Below are 19,500 nucleotides of genomic sequence, written 5' to 3' on the forward strand. Positions count from 1 at the left end.
CCAGGTGGGGCAGGCTCTGAATGGCCATTCCTTCAGTCTCTACTCCAAACATTGTCTCTTCCTGTGAATATTTTTGTTCTCCCTTTTAAGAAGAATTGAAGCATTCACACTTTGGTCATCCTTCTTCTTTAGCTTCATGTAGTCTCTGAATTCTATCTTGGGTAACTCGAACTTTTGGGCTAATATCCATTGACCAGTGAGTGCATACCATGTGTGGTTTTTTGTGATTGGGTTAACACACTCAGGATGATATTTTCTAGTTCAATCCATTTGCCTATGAATTTCATGAAGTCATTGTTTTTGATAGCTGAGTAGTACTCCATTGGGTCAATGTGCCACATTTTCTGTATCCATTCCTTTGTTGAAGGGCATCTGGGTTTTTTCCGGCTTTTGGTTATTATAAATAAGGCTGCTATGAACATACCAGAGCATGTGTCCTTGTTATATGTTGGAGCATCCTTTAGGTATATGCCCAGGAGTGGTAGAGCTGGGTCCTCAGGTAGTTCAATGTCCAATTTTCTGAGGAACCTCCAGACTGATTTCCAGAGTGGTTGTACCTGTCTGCAATCCCACCAACAATGGAGGAGTGTTCCTCTTTCTCCACATCCTCGCCAGCATCTGTTGTTGCCTGAGTTTTTTTTATCTTATACATTCTGACTGGTGTGAGGAGGAATCTCAGGGTTGATTTGATTTGCATATCTCTGATAATTAAGGATATTGAATATTTCTTTAGATACTTCTCAGCCAATCGATATTCCTCAGTTGAGAATTCTTTGTTTAGCTCTGTACTCCACTTTTAATGGGGTTATTTGATTCTCTGATGTCTAACTTCTTGACTTGTTAATATATATTGTATATTAGCCCTCTATTGGATGTAGGATTAGTAAATATCTTTTCCCAATCTGTTGATTGCCATTTTCTCCTATTGACAGTGTCCTTTGCTTTACAGAAGCTTTGTAATTTTATGAGGTTCCATTTGTCGATTCTTGATCTTAGAGCATAAGCCATTGACACCAATGTCTGTTCAGGACATTTTCCCCTCTGCCCATGTGTTTGAGGCTGTTCCCCATGTTTTTTCTAATAGTTTGTGTGTATCTTGTTTAAAGTGGAGGTCCTTGATCCACTTGGACTTGAGCTTTGTACAGGGTGAGAAGAATAGATCAATTTGCATTCTTCTACATGCTGATTTCCAGTTAAACCAACACCATTTATTGAAAATGCTGGTTTTTTTTCCATTGGATGGTTTTAGCTCCTTTGTCAAAGATCAAGTGACCATAGTTGTGTGGGTTCATTTTTGGGTCTTTAGTTGTGTTGCATCTGTCTACCTGCCTGTTTCTGTACCAATACCATACAGTTTTTTTATCACTATTGCTCTATAATACAGCTTGAGATCAGGGATGATAATTCTCCCAGAAGTTCTTTTATTGTTGAGGATAGTTTTTGCTTTCCTGGGCTTTTTGTTACTTCAAATGAATTTGCAAATTGCTCTTTCTAACTCTATGAAGAATTGAGTTGGAATTTTGATGTGGTTTGCTTTGAATTTGTAGATTGCTTTGGGCCAGGTGGCCATTTTTACAATATTAATCCTGCCAATCCATGAGCATGGGAGATCTTTACATCCTAGATCTTCAATTTTGTTCTTCAGAGACTTAGCATTCTTGTCATATAGATCTTTAAACATTAACAAAACATTAAAAATAAATCTGATTCATTTCACAGTCCTAGGAAAATCAGGCAATTTTTTCAAATGTGTTTGAATTTTGGTGGTTAATAGTTTATAGGAAATCGAGTTCTTCTGTGTTGTTATTCCATGGACATAAAATTGTTCATAAAAATTATATCCTTATTAGTCTTATAATGGCCATATACTGGTGATATCTCCAGTTTCATTATTAATATTTGATTTCTATATTCTGTCTCCTTGGTGAGTTTTTTAGTTTTGCTTTATTTATCAGTATAACTTATGCCCTAAAATGACAAAATATGTGTATTGTTGCTTTTCCCTATTGTTTTTCTTTTTTCAATTTTACTGATTACTCTCCTTTATAAAATTATATTTTAATTAATTTATTTCATGTAAATAGGTGCATAGGGCATGCTTGGAAGTTAGAGGACAGTTCTGGAAAATCAGTTCTCTCCGTCTAGCATGAGGGTCCTGGGAGGCAAACTCACATTGTCAATCATGGTGAACAAGCACCTTTACCTGGAGAGCTGGGCCTACTGTCTTTACTTTACTTCTTTGTTCTGTTGTGTTTGTTTCAGTTTTAACTGTTCTCATTACTGATATAAAGAAATTATATATTTTTTATTTTTATTTTTTCTTTCCATCTTTATTAAATTGGGTTTCTCTTATTTAGATTTCAAATGTAATTCCCTTTCCTGGTTTCCAGACCAACATGCCCCTAACTCCTCCCCTTCCCCTTCTATCAGGGTGTTCCCCTCCCCATCCTTCCCACATTACCACCCTTCCCCCAAGAATCCCGTTCACTGGGGGTCCAGCCTTGGCAGAACCAAAGGGCTTCCCCTTCCACTGATGCCCTTACTATGCTATTCATTGCTACCTATGCAGTTGGAGCCCAGGGTCAGTCCACGTACAGTCTTTGGGTAGTGGCTTAGTCCCTGGAAGCTCTGGTTGGTTGGCATTACTGTTTATATGGGGTCTCAAGCCCCTTCAAGCTCTTTCCGTCCTTTCTCTGATTCCTTCAACGGGGGTCCCGTTCTCAGTTCAGTGGTTTGCTGCTGGCATTAGTCTATGTATTTACCATATTCTGGGTGTGTCTCTCAGGAGAGATCTACATCCGGTTCCTGTCTGCCTGCACTTCTTTGCTTCATCCATCTTATCTAGTTTGGTGGCTGTATATGTATGGGCCACATGTGGGGCAGGCTTGAATGGGCGTTCCTTCAGCCTCTGTTCTAAACTTTGCCTCACTATCCCCTCCTAAAAGTATTCTTGTCCCCCTTTTAAAGAAGTGAAGCGTCACATTTTGGTCATGTTGCTTGAGTTTCTTGTGTTCTGTGCATCTAGGGTAATTCGAGCTTATATTTTTTATTTGACATTGTGTGACTTCAGGTGAGTGATGATGGTTCACATTCCCTATTAACTCTACAGTGAATTCTACCCCTGCATAGTACTGCACTTGTTAACTCTCAATATCCTGTGGAAAGAGGGCAGAGAAAAGCCTCTCAGGTCACTTAGTTGTTCCATTTGAACCTTGCTTTTAGTGCCTTCTTGTTGGGCAATGGAGAGAACAATGACATCCAGGAAGTTAGTCCCTTAAGGAATTGAGCTTTCTCTGGTTCAGCTTCCCACTAACTATCTTGTCAAGGGAATGTTACTTTTTTCCCCAATAGGCACAGAACCCTACTAAACCCCCAAAATTGTGGGAGATGTGTGAAAATGACGGTGAACTCAAGTAGTGCGAGTATTGCACAGAAAGATTCTCTCTTGGACTACACATTGAGAGAGTTGATTTCCAAGCATTCTTGTCTATGTCCATTGGTGCCCCTATGTACGAAGTGTCACAGCATCTTGCCTGAGAAGTGCTAGGAGCTCATCTGTGAGTCACCCCTAAATTCTGGAGGGTCTTAGATTGTCCAGTTTCTTTCTACATTTGTAATTTCCAAGTCCTTGTTTATTTTTCTAGGTCCAAGTTTTTAATCAGTATTGTTGTGATGATGAGGCTACTAAATCTTCATGGAACTAGTGGTTTCATGTGTCTTCTATATTTCTTTACTTTTAGATACTGTCTTCTCTAACAATGTTAACTTCATGAGGAGATCCTACTCATCCTTCAGGATCCCATGAGCAAGTCTCTTAGCTAAGACTGATACAGAATCCTCTGTGTATCCAAATCCTTGTGCATATCTGTGTGTTTTCAATCACATTGCCTTTATTTATGCAATTATTTGAGAGATCGTATTTTACTACATTTTTTTTAGATAGGGTCTAACTATGTAGCAGTTCAAGCTAACCTGGTCTCACAATCCTCCTATGTCATCTTTCTGCATGCTGGAGTTATGGGCATTCACCACTATGCCTGGCAGAAGAGTTTTAGAATGAAGATTTCAGCCCTATTCATCTTCACATACCTAATAACTAAAACAAAAACTATGTCAGATGTTTGCTGAATACCTTTGCAATTAATAGAGCTTTGCAATATCAGAAAAATGTTTCATATTTCCTACTATAGTAAACACTCTGACTAATACATTAGTCCAGTTAGAGCAGTAGTTTTCAACCTTCCTAATGTTGTGACCCTTTGGTATATTTCCTCAAGTTGTGGTGGCATCTGGCCATAAAATTATTTTTTTGCTATTTCAAAACTATAATTTTGCTATTGTTATGAATTGTAATGTAAATATTTTGTATGCAGGATATCTGATATGTGACTCTCATAAAAGGGTCATTCGAGCAGTTGAGAACTGCTATATTAGAGAGAATCCTGAGAAATAGATATTTCACTCTAATTTTATAAACAACAGAACTAAGAATTTTAATGCCATTTTGTCACAAGTCATGGAACAATGACCTGCTTTCTGAATCAGAGGAAGTAAGGCTTTGTGTTTATATGTGCTTTGTAGAGTGTAAACGTAAATACATACACTTTTAAATTTTTTCAATAAGAAACTATGAGAATTGTACTAGTTAGAAACTCATTATGATAATCATTTCTTGACATTTGATCACAAACCTCTACATGGAAAGTGAACAATTGTGAAGAAACTGTTATTAGTATGGTTTTCCACTCTCAAACCAGTGGTATTAAGGTTGAAAATATCTCTGTGACAGAAATACAGAAATGAAACACTATGTTGCTTTATCCTAATTGTGCCATTATAAAAAGCAAAATTTTAATTTTATTTACATTTATAACTGAAATTGCCCATTTGAAACTTGGTAGACAGTCTAGAGTAACTGAAAAATTAGCATTCTGAAATATGAAAATTCAGAGTAAAATTTGCTTGTTTTGATGAAAAACATGCTGAAATAGAGCTGTTGATTTGAGGTAGAATATGCAACTTCTCAGCTCATCTAAATTAAATGCTTGTGTGACCTCAATCCGGATGCCTAGTGCTGATGCTTAGGAATGAATACTGCTTGATTGAGGTGGTAACAAAGAAGTGCACTAGGTCTCTGAAGACCCATTTTTTGGACAACATTTTTACTAAAATAAATATAACCCATTATATAATTTCTGAAACTTTCACTCTGCCAGTGTTGCAGAGATAATCAGTGAAAGTCTATTTATACTGGGTCAGAAAACCTTGCATCAAAACTAAACAACTTTTTGAGAGAAAGTAAGGCAAATTCAAAGTATTAATTTTAACATTTTATTTTTCTTCAAAATACTCTTATTTTAAGTCAAAAAATAATAACTATATATCTGAATTGTGTTTGAGAAGAGGTACTGAGGTACCCCACAGTTCTAAGCGATTGTGTCTTAAATAATATTTCTTAGGTTTTTCTGCCTTTGTGTAGTTCAGAATCGTTTAAATTATCTTTATGACCTCATAGCTCTAAAGCCAATGTGTCCCTAATTATTTACCTTTAAAAATGAGTCTATCTGTCATCAAAACTAGTTTTAAGGCCCATTACAAGTTTCTCCCCCTTTCATCTGTAACTATCAAGCATCCTTTTACTTGGTGCTTGGAGGAATATTTACTTCTTTCTCCACTAGCTCATCCTCATGAGGGTTGGTTTTTAACTATCTGTCACATAGAGCATTGCAACCCTTTCTTGTTTTCCTCTACATCCCCCAAATCAACTTTTTTAACAAGGCAACAAATGTCTATCTGTAGTGTAAGGATCCTGTTGAACTTGCATTCAACTTCCTTCAAAAATGGCAGAGAGGGAACATTTCTAGTTAACATGTATGCTTTAAGTTAATGAATTTCCTGTGAATTAACTAAGTGGCTAATCTTTTTTTAAAATTTGTTTTATTTATTTACATCCCAAATGTTGCCTCCTTTCTGGTTCCCCTCTAAGAGTTCTTAATCCCCTCCCCACTCCCCCTTGCCTCTGAGAAAGAACTCCCTCACCATCACCTCACTCCCCTTCCTCCCTCTTTTCTGGAGCATCAAGACTCTACAGGATTAGGTGCATCTTCTCCTACTGAGACCAGATAAGACAATTTCCTTTGGTTGGTAGCTTAGTTTCTGGGACTTCCCAAGGGTCTGGGTTAATTGATTGTGTTGGTCTTCCTATGGGGTTGCCATCCCCTTCAGCTCCTTCAAGTCTTGCCCTGACTCTTCCATAGGCATCCTAGACCTCAGCCCAATAGCTGACTGTATCTGCATCTGTCTCAGTCAGCTGCTGGTAGGGCCTCTCGGAGGACAGTCATGCTAGGCTTCTGTCTGCAAGCACAACATGGTATCAGTGATAGTGTCAGGGTTTGGTGCCTGTCCATGGGCTGGATCACAAGTCATACCTAATTTAATGACTCAACTTCATGAATAATCCAGTACTGACTTGCTGAGCTTTTTGTTGCTTTTAATTCCGTGTGTGTGTGTGTGTGTGTGTGTGTGTGTGTGTGTGTGTTGATTGTCTGGATATCCACAGAGGCCAGAAAAGAGAAAGGACTGGACCCCTAAACCTGGAGGTATAGGCATTTGTGTGCTCCCCAAAATAGGTTTCAAGATAGAACCCTGGTTCTCTACAAGAGTAGCAAGTGAAGTTAACTATTGAGCCATATCTCCAGAGCTCTACTGGTGCTAACTCTTAGGTTGTATATTTGCATGTTTTCTCTGATATCCAAGCATGTTTTTCTTAAATTCATTGTGTTGCTTCTTAAAGATACCTTATCTCTCGGGGATATAGTAAATATACTAATTCTATATAGCAATACAATAAACATGTGAGCTCTATGGTCTAACAGAAAGCATTATAGATTTTAATGAACCAGTGCAATGTACAATCACTGTGCCAACATTAACCTGTTCTGAACCATCTTGAAATCTTTTCCCTTTTTTACCCTGAACTACAAGACACACCCACACACACAAAGAAGCAGTTGAATGTGCAGAACAATAAATTGAATGTTAATAATAAATTCTGGGCTACTCTAGAAATTTTATGTGGAAAACATCAGGACCCAAATTATGAGAAAAATTATCTTTCTATTGCACCTACCCTGTGTGGAAAATAATGACCTGCCTCCAGCCTTAAAAGGGGTATTAACTTTCTAACTTTCTTTCAGAAAACAAAAGAATTGACTGAGAAACAGGTATACGAACACACACACACACACACACACACACACACACATGCACACACACACACAACTTCTATTCTGCATACTTTCAAGTTATAGAGGATTTTGAATTTGAGCTTTATCTTGCCAACTATGCAGTTGAGTTTATAATAACTATAGAATCTCAAAATTGGTAGTAACAATGCCAATAGCTAATATCTATTTACAGTTTAGTGCTCATCAGGATGACTGAGTGCTTACACACATTTTATCATTTGATGACATTGCTGGGAAAGTTCTGTGATGATCAAAAGGAGAGGAAATATATATTTATTAAAGTGAGGCTAGGGTTATTGAAGTAAAACACTGCAAGTAGATAATTCAAATGTGGGACTGCAGAATTTCTAAGTGTGAATTTCCCCTTTAACATGACTGTATCAGATTAAATGACAACACTCATGAAAGAAACATTCATATCACATACTAAGAATAAATCAGCTTTTCCCTCTTCCCTTACATGTGTGATGTTACAAAAAAAAAAAAACAGTGATTTTTTTGTTTTTTTTTTAGTTAACTTTTTTTTACTTTTTAAAAAAATTGGATATGTTTCTTTATTTATATTTCAAATGTTATTCCCTTTCCTGGTTTCATGTCCATAAGCCCCCTATCCCCTCCCCCTCCCCCATAAGGGTGTTCTCTCCCATCCACCCTCCTTACTGCCCCCTCCCCCGACATTCCCCTGCACTCGGGGTTCAATCATGGCAGGACCACGGGCTTTCCCTTCCACTGGTGCCCCCAAATGGCTATTCTCTACTATATATGCAATTGGAGCCCTGGGTCAGTCCATGTATAGTCCATGTAGGGGTTTAGTCCCAGAAGCTCTGGTTGGTTGGCACTGTTGTTTTTATGGGGTTGAAAACCCCTTCAGCTCTTTCAATCCTTCCTGTAATTCCTCCAAGGGGGGGTGGAGTTATCAGTTCAGCATTCACCTCTGTATTGGACATGCTCTGGTTGTGTCTCTCATGCTACATGTGATGTGGTGCAGGCTCTGAATGGACATTCCTTCAGTCTCTGCTCTAAACTTTGCCTCCATATCCCCTCCTATGGATATTTTTGTTCCCCTTTTTAAGAAGGAGTGGAAGCATCTGCATTTTGGTCATCCTTCTTTTTGAGCTTCCTGTTGTCCATGGATTGCATCTTGGGTAATTCGAGCTTTTGGGCTAATATCCACTTTTCATTGAGTGCATACCATATGTATTTTTCTGTGATTGGGTTACCTCCCTCAGTCTGATATTTTCTAGTTCATTCCATTTGTCTATGAAATTTGTTAAAGGGCAGTTTTCTTTTGCAGACTCATGTATCAAGTACATTAAAATTTAAATTTATTTTACTGTTCTAAAACAGCACACAAGTATGGGAAATAATCAAAGAAAACCTTATGGAGAAAGTGGAGAGTCAAATAACTTTAAATATGAGTCTGATGGCCATTGGAAGTAGATACAAAGGACTTGGCATAGGTCTGTGAACTGAAAAGCTGTATTAAAAGAAATAATTTGTGTGATTTTTCATTGATTATAGGGATCCTCTGTCATGGCGTTCATCATTTTTCAACAGAAATCAAGTGCTTTATTTCCCTAATGAAAAGGACTGTGAGTCATAATACCCCATTTTATGTTTACAAGCCTGATTCCTCAGAACTCTTTAACCATGGCTCCTAGTTCTTCATTAATATCTTGATTTACGTGTGTCCAGCATGGTCTATCTTCTGCTTTTTAACATTGGTCTGTTATCAAAACTGCTGTAGAGGGATCACAGGCAAATATTCCCTTGCTTTACTGGGCATACTCTACCACAACCAGAGGTATTAGTAAGTGAAAAAGATAGTTAATAAGTAAATTGGAGATTGTAGAACCAGGTAGTTCCAGATACTTTCTGGCAGAGGTGATATGTTACTGTGCAGCTATTCATAAAGGTAGAATTAGTAGAATTTAGTTCATGGTTATTTTATTAACTTGCTACTTAAAAGTAGTTTTATCCGAATTGGTTCATGCATAACCTTAGTTGAATAAAAGGTTGGTCTGCTGATAGGAGACTGATATAGCTGTCTCCTGAGATGCTCTGTGAGAGCCTTACTGATACAGAGGCAGATGATCACAGGCAACCATTAAACTAAGCACAGGATACCCAATGGAGGAGGTAGAGAAAGGACTGAAGTAGCTGAAGGGGTTTGCAACCTCACAGGAAGAACCACAATATCAACCAACCAGAGATCCCAGAGCTCTCAGGGACTAAACCACCAACCGAAGAGTACACATGGAGAAGACCCATGGCTCCAGCTGCATATGTATCAGAGGATAGCCTTGTCAGGCATCAATGGGAGGAGAGGAGAGGCTCTTGGTCTTGTGAAGGCTTGATGCCCCAGTGTGGGGAGGCAGGAGGGTGGGTAAGTAGGTGGGTGGATGAGCACCCTCATAGAAACATGGGGAAGGTGGATGGGATAGGGGGTTCTGGAGGTAAAATAAGGAAAGGGGATAATATTTGAAATGTAAATAAAGAAAATATCCAATAAAAGAAAAGGTTGGTATCTACCTAGCTCCAATCATACCAGAAGACACAGAATGGCTGTCTTTAAACCAAGAATAGATTTAAAATAAGGGGGGGGTGCTGAAAAGCAAAACTGGATTACCTTTCAGATGACCTGGATCGACAGCAATGGAATCAAATCCCTTAAATAAAAATTTATTGACTTAATACAATAAATAATTTTATACATAAAATAGCCTCAATCTTGGAATGTTAGCATTAGAAAGGCAAGAAGACCATGGATTTAAAGATATTCTAAGCCAACTTGGGTACATGGTAAGATCTTATACAAATAAATAAGTAAATCTAAATAAATAGATAAAATCTAAATAAATAATAAATTTTCTCTGCATATATAAAGGACACATGGTCCTGACATTTTGCCACAGTAAGAAGCTCTACAAATCATTAAGACAAATACTTGGCATACTTGGCAAATGTTTCTTGACTTATACTTGTGTTCTAGCTAAACAAACTCACCATCAGCTCAAAAATGTTATCCCAAAAGCATGCAGTATGTATCTACCCTCTGGCCATCACAGTTTAGCAGTGCCATGTACTCTGCGTTAAAATTACTGTGATCAGGCACATCACCTGGTCTGCCTAGTGTTACTAGAGTGTCCCAAAGCAGTGCCCATCACGGTATGTATCAGTCTCTTAATGACACTGACTGGTCTTGGAAAATACCTATGTTTTCAGTTCATAGAGGGTGACTAAATGGTTTATATGTCTTGACAATAAACACATGATTTCCTTCTAACTATATGTCCCTTTGCCATCACCGTTTAATATTCTCTTTAATTGTTTTCTCTCCCAGTCTCTTAGGTATCTGGCTAATCTGTGATTTCCATAGTTTTGTTCTCTTCTCTTAGAAGTTCTTGTATTTGTTCCTGGACTTGACATTTTCCAGAACCATATGATGAGGAATACTGATTTGTAATGTATACAAATTTCACAATGTATAATTGAAAAAGTTCACTGAAATATTTTTTCGTTTTTCCTGAGTTCCTGGAAATTGAACAGAAGTAAATCTGGTTGGACCAAAAAGACCAGTTTGCATAGATAAAGGCACTCATGTTCTGGACGTGTGTGTCTAGAATCTAACTTGCTGCACATAGTAGATGTTGCCCCTGTCTGTCTTCCTCTCCACCCAACCCTTAGCAACTCACATATATGTAATCACATGTATTTACAAACATTCATATCAGTCCTCCTCTGTTGCCATTATTTATTTCTGTACCTCACCTCAGTCATCTATTCCTCTGACTGTACATTGAAATCTGGAGTCATCAAAAATGGAGCCACACTTAGATCACCCCAATGTCTAACCATACAACTCTGTAATCTTACAAAACTGCTTTTAATAGATTGTCTCATGGTCAAAACTGTGAGCTGCAATAAACATTTCCTCCTATCAGTAGACTTTCTTGGGCATTTTGTTACAGGAATGGAAAACTGACTAACACAGTTGAAAGAAGTAGAGTTTTACATCTCAGTAAAATTGAGAAATTAAAGAAACCGTGGTAGAGGAACAGGAAGAAAAATAGCAACCGGGCTATTTTTTAAAAAGAATCTGAAAATCTAGCATCCAGGCCACAGTGACTTAAGATAAAGGCTCCCAGCTTGGAAGTCATACTCTCTAGGACTCTCCTAGTCTGGCAAGCTTTCTATGGCTTCTTTCAACGGGGCCTTCACTTCTGGTTTGTCTACCATCTGGGGAGATCTACCTTCAAGCTACATGTTCATTCTCAAAGGTCCTCACATTGCCATACTAAGAGTATTTTAGATACTCTAATCCCACAGCTGCTTGGCCTCTCTGGCCACACAGTATTCCTTTGAAATCTAGGTGGAAGCTCTAGAATCAGGAAACTATTGCATTTTTAAAATTCCCATGAAGTCACATGTAACGGCTAAGAGTAATCTGAAGACAGATTGACACTGTAGAAATAACCCCAATGGGGAACATGGAGCAATAGACCAGAACATAGGAGATTGAAATCTTATTAGCATAAAGTCAAAACAAGCATGACCAAAAATGAAGAAATGGAGAAAAAAGAAGATATTCAGGGATAAAGATAGAGCAGAGATGAAGGGAATGGCCAACCAATGACTGGCCCAAATTTAGACACATCCCATGGGCAAGAACAAATCCCTGATACTATTGAGAATACTCTGTTAGCTTGCAGACAGAAACCTAGGATATCTGTCCTCTAAGAGGCTCCACTCAGCAGATGACTGAAAAAGATGTAGAGACCTATGACCAAACATAAGATGGAGCTCAGGGAGTCTTATGGAAAAATTTGGGAAAGGATTGAGAGACCCAAAAAGACAGGGACTCTACTGGAAGACCAACAAGATTCAACTAACCTGGACCCTTGGGGACTCCCAGAGACTGAATCACCAACCAAAGAGTGAGCACAGACTGGATCTAAACCTGCTTGCCCATATGTAGCAGATGGGCTTTTTGGTCTTTATGGGGGTCCCTCAATAACTGGAGTGGGCACTATCTCTGAATCTGTTGTCTGTCTGTGGATCCCATTCCCCTTGGGCCTCCTTGTCTGGGATGCACCTAGTCCTGCAGTGACTTGATGTGCTGGGGATAGGGGCTGGGGCTATACCCAGGGGAGTCTCCCCTGAGAACAGGAGAAGGGGAGGGGAGGGGGTTGAGGAGGAGAGGAGGGACTGATATTAGCATGTAAGAGAATAAATAAATTTGTAAAAATGAATAATTATGAGGGTAAAATGGGAGCAAAGCCAGTATGGAGATTTTCTTTGAGTAACCTAATACTTGTTGTTATAGGAAAACACTGTGGGGAGGGGGACATTACAGATCATGCTCATGAAGAGTACATTTCTGAGTATGCATTCCAGGTTATCCCTTTGGGAAGGATATGCCTAGCTTAAGAGTGTGAAGCATGTGTTCTGAGGTTAAAGGTTAAAATAGCCCTTGGACATGTTAAACTTTTCTAGTTAGTTTAAACCAAGAAAAAATTATGAAAAGAAAACTTGTACATGTATTAATATATGAATTTTGCGCTAAAAGTATCTGCATTGCTTAACATCTAAATGTTAACCAGCCTGGAGGTGGCCATGAACAAATGTAACACCAGCACTGGTGAGGCAAAAGCAGGCAGAACTTGAGTTCTAGGTCAGCCTGGTATGTAGAGTGAGATCCAGGACACTCATAGCTATGCAGAGAAGCCCTGTCTCCTGTCTCAAAGAAATATAGATAAATGACAGAGATAGAAGATAGATGATAGCTAGATAGATAGATAGATGATAGATAGATAAATAGATGGTAGATAGATGATAGATATATAGATGAAAGAAAGAAAGAAAGGAAGAGAGAAAGAAAGAAAGAAACAAAGAAAGAAGGAAAGAAAGGAAGGAAGGAAGAAAGAAAGAAAGAAGCAAGCAAAGTGTCTGGAGATCAAAAAGGGAAAGGCTTGGGCTCTCATAATTCTATTTGGCACTATTTGTCCCCAGTCACCCAAAGCCTCCTCCTGGGAGTAACATTTTTTAAACAGTTCCACCACTTTCTAGTTGTGCCCAAATGGAAGACTAAGCTTTTAACACAGGAGCATCTGGTATATGTATGTGGAAGAAAATAAATGCTATAATTTTAAACTAGAATATTCTTTCAAAACTTTTATAATCAAAGAAAATATCCATAGATCACTTAACTCTTCCTCTCTTTGGTTTATTTCCTATTGTAGTCAAGCTATAGAGGAAACAAAAGTATATTCCCTTGTGCCTATACCCTACAAAATGAATACTTGTAAACTGTATAGCACCTTTTTTACTTTAAACTCATAATCACAAACTGCAGTGAGACCCTGAATCTCACAGCTGTGTTTTCTTTTGAAATTTGCTTCCCATTCTCCAAACTGATCACTTGACACAGTGTCCTGTCTGCATTTTCTGCTCCTGTTTTCCCTTGCTATGGTAGACAAAGCATCTTTCCTTCCCTTTGAATTTTAGGTTCTGTGCAGTTATCTAAAGGCTGAGTCTCCTAGTATGTACATCTTTCCTTGCTTCAAACAGGCAGCAGGATGTTCTGCCAACAACCTTCCTTCCTGTGCTGTCATTTCCTCCTTCTATTATGTAATTTCCTGTCAACATAAAGGGACATGGAGTTTTTCCCCTTTTTAAAAATTCTTTCCACACCACATATATGACTCCTAGTTTTCACGTACTCTTTTTCTACAAAACACTTTTTTTTTGGGAAGGACCTTCTGCTGTCTCCATTTTTTCATGACACAGTTGTTCTTAAGTGGGACAAAATTTCTTTAAGCATCTTCTGAGATTTTAAAATATCTTGCTCTCTGCTCCCAGACCCTGTGGGAGAGAGACCTCACCTCCTGGTCAGGTGGGCACTCCTGAGGCTGCAGAGCGGAAGAGACCACCAACACTGCCCATCCCTGCCCACATCCCTGGCCCAAAGGGAAACTGTATATGGCCTCTGGGTTCCCGTAGGGGAGGGCCCAGGAGTGGCAGGACTCCTGGACCTGAGACACCGCCGGAATCTGAAGGGACAGACCAGATAAACAGTTCTCTGCACCCAAATCCCGTGGGAGGGAGAGCAAAGCCTACAGAGAGGCAGACATGCCTGGGATACCAGAAGAGACTGCACTCTGCACATATCTCTGACACCAGAGGAAAACACTAAACACCATCTGGGACTCTGCTGCACCGGGGCTCCCGGAGATAGGGTGGCGCAGATCTTCCTGGTTGCTGCCACCACGGAGAGCTCATAAGCAACACCCCACGAGCAAACTTGAGCCTCGGGACCACAGGTAAGACCAACTTTTCTGCTGCAAGTTACCTGCCTGGTGAACACCAGACACAACCCCACAGGAACAGCTGAAGACCTGTAGATAGGAAAAACAACATGCCCGAAAGCAGAACACTCTGTCCCCATAACTGGCTGAAAGAAAACAGGAAAACAGGTCTATAGCACTCCTGACACACAGGCTTATAGGACAGTCTAGCCACTGTCAGAAATAGCAGAACAAAGTAACACTAGAGATAATCTGATGTTGAGAGGCAAGCACAGGAATCCAAGCAACAGAAACCAAGACTACATGGCATCATTGGAGCCCAATTCTCCCACCGAAGCAAACACGGAATATCCAAACACACCAGAAAGCAAGATCAAGTTTCAAAATCATATTTGGTCATGATGCTGGAGGACTTCAAGAAAGACGTGAAGATCTCCCTTAGAGAACAAGTAGAAGCCTACAGAGAGGAATCGCAAAAATCCCTGAAAGAATTCCAGGAAATCATAAATAAACAAGTAGAAGCCCATAGAGAGGAGTCACAAAAATCCCTGAAAGAATTCCAGGAAATCATAGATAAACAAGTAGAAGCCCATAGAGAGGAGTCACAAAAATCCCTGAAAGAATTCCAGGAAAACACAATCAAACAGTTGAAGGAATTAAAAATGGAAATAGAAGCAATCAAGAAAGAACACATGGAAACAACCCTGGATATAGAAAAGCAAAAGAAGAGACAAGGAGCTGTAGATACGAGGTTCACCAAGAGAATACAAGAGATGGAAGAGAGAATCTCAGGAGCAGAAGATTCCATAGAAATTATTGACTCAACTGTCAAAGATAATGTAAAGCGGGAAAAGCTACTGGTTCAAAACATACAGGAAATCCAGGACTCAATGAGAAGATCAAATCTAAGAATAATAGGTATAGAAGAGAGTGAAGACTCCCAGCTCAAAGGACCAGTAAATATCTTCAACAAAATCATAGAAGAAAACTTCCCTAACCTAAAAAAAAGAGATACCCATAGGCATACAAGAAGCCTACAGAACTCCAAATAGATTGGACCAGAAAAGAAACACCTCCCGTCACATAATACTCAAAACACCAAATGCACAAAATAAAGAAAGAATATTAAAAGCAGTAAGGAAAAAGGACAAGTAACATATAAAGGCAGACCTATCAGAATTACACCAGACTTTTCGCCAGAGACTATGAAAGCCAGAAGATCCTGGACAGATGTCATACAGACCCTAAGAGAACACAAATGCCAGCCCAGGTTACTGTATCCTGCAAAACTCTCAATTAACATAGATGGAGAAACCAAGATATTCCATGACAAAACCAAATTTACACAATATCTTTCTATAAATCCAGCACTACAAAGGATAATAAATGGTAAAGTCCAACATAAGGAGGCAAGCTATACCCTAGAAGAAGCAAGAAACTAATCGTCTTGGCAACAAAACAAAGAGAAGAAAAGCACACAAACATAACCTCATATCCAAATATGAATATAACAGGAAGCAATAATCACTATTCCTTAATATCTCTCAACATCAATGACCTCAACTCCCCAATAAAAAGACATAGATTAACAAACTGGATATGCAACGAGGACCCTGCATTCTGCTGCCTACAGGAAACACACCTCAGAGACAAAGACAGACACTACCTCAGAGTGAAAGGCTGGAAAACAACTTTCCAAGCAAATTGTCAGAAGAAGCAAGCTGGAGTAGCCATTCTAATATCAAATAAAATCAATTTCCAACTAAAATTAACCAAAAAGATAAGGAAGGACACTTCATATTCATCAAAGGAAAAATCCACCAAGATGAACTCTCAATCCTAAATATCTATGTCCCAAATACAAGGGCACCTACATACGTAAAAGAAACCTTACTAAAGCTCAAAACACACATTGCACCTCACACAATAATAGTAGGAGACTTCAACACACCACTCTCATCAATGGACAGATCATGGAAACAGAAATTAAAGAGACGTAGATAGACTAAGAGAAGTCATGAGCCAAATGGACTTAACGGATATTTATAGAACATTCTATCCTAAAGCAAAAGGTTATACCTTCTTCTCAGCTCCTCATGGTACTTTCTCCAAAACTGACCATATAATTGGTCAAAAAACTGGCCTCAACAGGTACAGAAAGATAGAAATAATCCCATGCGCGCTATCAGACCACTGTGACCTAAAACTGGTCTTCAATAACAATAAGGGAAGAATGCCCACATATATGTGGAAATTGAACAATGCTCTACTCAATGATAACCTGGTCAAGGAAGAAATAAATAAAGAAATTAAAGACTTTTTAGAATTTAATGAAAAAGAAGGTACAACATACCCAAACTTATGGGACACAACGAAAGCTGTGCTAAGAGGAAAAGTCATAGCGCAGAGTGCCTGCAGAAAGAAACCGGAAAGAGCATATGTCAGCAGCTGGACAGCACACCTAAAATCTCTAGAACAAAAAGAAGCAAATACACCCTGGAGGAGTAGAAGGCAGGAAATAATCAAACTCAGAGCTGAAATTAACCAAGTAGAAACAAAAAGGACCATAGAAAGAATCAACAGAACCAAAAGTTGGTTCTTTGAGAAAGTCAACAGGATAGATTAAACCCTTAGCCAGTCTAACGTGAGGACACAGAGAGTGTATCCAAATTAACAAAATCAGAAATGAAAAGGGAGACATAACTACAGATTCAGAGGAAATTCAAAATATCATCAGCTCTGACTATAAAATCCTATATTCAACAAAACTTGAAAATCTGCAGGAAATGGACAATTTCCTAGACAGATACCAGGTACCGAAATTAAATCAGGAACAGATAAACCAGAAATAGAAGCAGTCATTAAAGGTCTCCCAACCAAAAAGAGCCCAGGTCTAGACGGGTTTAGTGCAGAATTCTATCAGACCTTCATAGAAGACCTCATACCAATATTATTCAAACTATTCCACAAAATTGAAACAGATGGAGCACTACCGAATTCCTTCTATGAAGCCACAATTACTCTTATACCTAAACCACACAAAGACCCAACAAAGAAAGAGAACTTCAGACCAATTTCCCTTATGAATATCGATGCAAAAATACTCAATAAAATTCTGGAAAACCGAATCCAAGAGCACATTAAAACAATCATTCACCATGATCAAGTAGGCTTCATCCCAGGCTTGCAGGGATGGTTTAATATACGGAAAACCATCAACATGATCCATTAAATAAACGAACTGAAAGAACAAAACCACATGATCATTTCATTAGAGGCTGAAAAGTATTTGACAAACTTCAACACCCCTTCATTATAAAAGTCCTGGAAAGAATAGGAATTCAAGCCCCATACCTAAAAATAGTAAAAGCCATATACAGCAAACCAGTTGCTAACATTAAACTAAATGGAGAGAAACTTGAAGCAATCCCACTAAAATCAGGGACTAGACAAGGCTGCCCACTCTCTCCCTACTTATTCAATATAGTTCTTGAAGTTCTAGCCAGAGCAATCAGACAACAAAAGGAGATCAAGGGGATACATATTGGAAAAGAAGAAGTCAAAATATCACTATTTGCAGATGATATGATAGTATATTTAAGTGATCCCAAAAGTTCCACCAGAGAACTACTAAGGCTGATAAACAACTTCAGCAAAGTGGCTGGGTATAAAATTAACTCAAATAAATCAGTAGCCTTCCTCTGCACAAAAGAGAAACAAGCCAGGAAAGAAATTACGACACCCTTCATAATAGACCCAAATAATATAAAGTACCTCGGTGTGACTTTAACCAAGCAAGTAAAAGATCTGTACAATAAGAACTTCAAGACTCTGAAGAAAGAAATTGAAGAAGACCTCAGAAGATGGAAAGATCTCCCATGCTCATGGATTGGCAGGATTAATATAGTAAAAATGGCCATTTTACCAAAAGCGATCTACAGATTCAATGCAATCCCCATCAAAATACCAACCCAATTCTTCAAAGAGTTAGACAGAACAATTTGCAAATTCATCTGGAATAACAAAAAACCCAGGATAGCTAAACCTATCCTCAACAATAAAAGGACTTCAGGGGGAATCACTATCCCTGAACTCAAGCAGTATTACAGAGCAATAGTGATAAAAACTGCATGGTATTGGTACAGAGACAGACAGATAGACCAATGGAATAGAATTGAAGACCCAGAAATGAACCCACACACCTATGGTCACTTGATTTTTGACAAAGGAGCCAAAACCATCAAATGGAAAAAAGATAGCATTTTCAGCAAATGGTGCTGGTTCAACTGGAGGGCAACATGTAGAAGAATGCAGATCGATCCATGCTTATCACCCTGTACAAAGCTTAAGTCCAAGTGGATCAAGGACCTCCACATCAAACCAGACACACTCAAACTAATAGAAGAAAAACTAGGGAAGCATCTGGAACACATGGGCACTGGAAAAAATTTCCTGAACAAAACACCAATGGCTTATGCTCTAAGATCAAGAATCGACAAATGGGATCTCATAAAACTGCAAAGCTTCTGTAAGGCAAAGGACACTGTGGTTAGGACAAAACGGCAACCAACAGATTGGGAAAAGATCTTTACCAATCCCACAACAGATAGAGGCCTTATATCCAAAATATACAAAGAACTCAAGAAGTTAGACCGCAGGGAAACAAATAACCCTATTAAAAAATGGGGTTCAGAGCTAAACAAAGAATTCACAGCTGAGGAATGCCGAATGGCTGAGAAACACCTAAAGAACTGTTCAACATCTTTAGTCATAAGGGAAATGCAAATCAAAACAACCCTGAGATTTCACCTCACACCAGTGCGATTGGCTAAGATCAAAAACTCAGGTGACAGCAGATGCTGGCGAGGATGTGGAGAAAGAGGAACACTCCTCCATTGTTGGTGGGATTGCAGACTGGTAAAACCATTCTGGAAATCAGTCTGGAG

This window comes from Rattus norvegicus, chromosome 2, assembly GCF_036323735.1.
Source record: "Rattus norvegicus strain BN/NHsdMcwi chromosome 2, GRCr8, whole genome shotgun sequence".
Classification (NCBI taxonomy): Eukaryota; Metazoa; Chordata; class Mammalia; order Rodentia; family Muridae; genus Rattus; species Rattus norvegicus.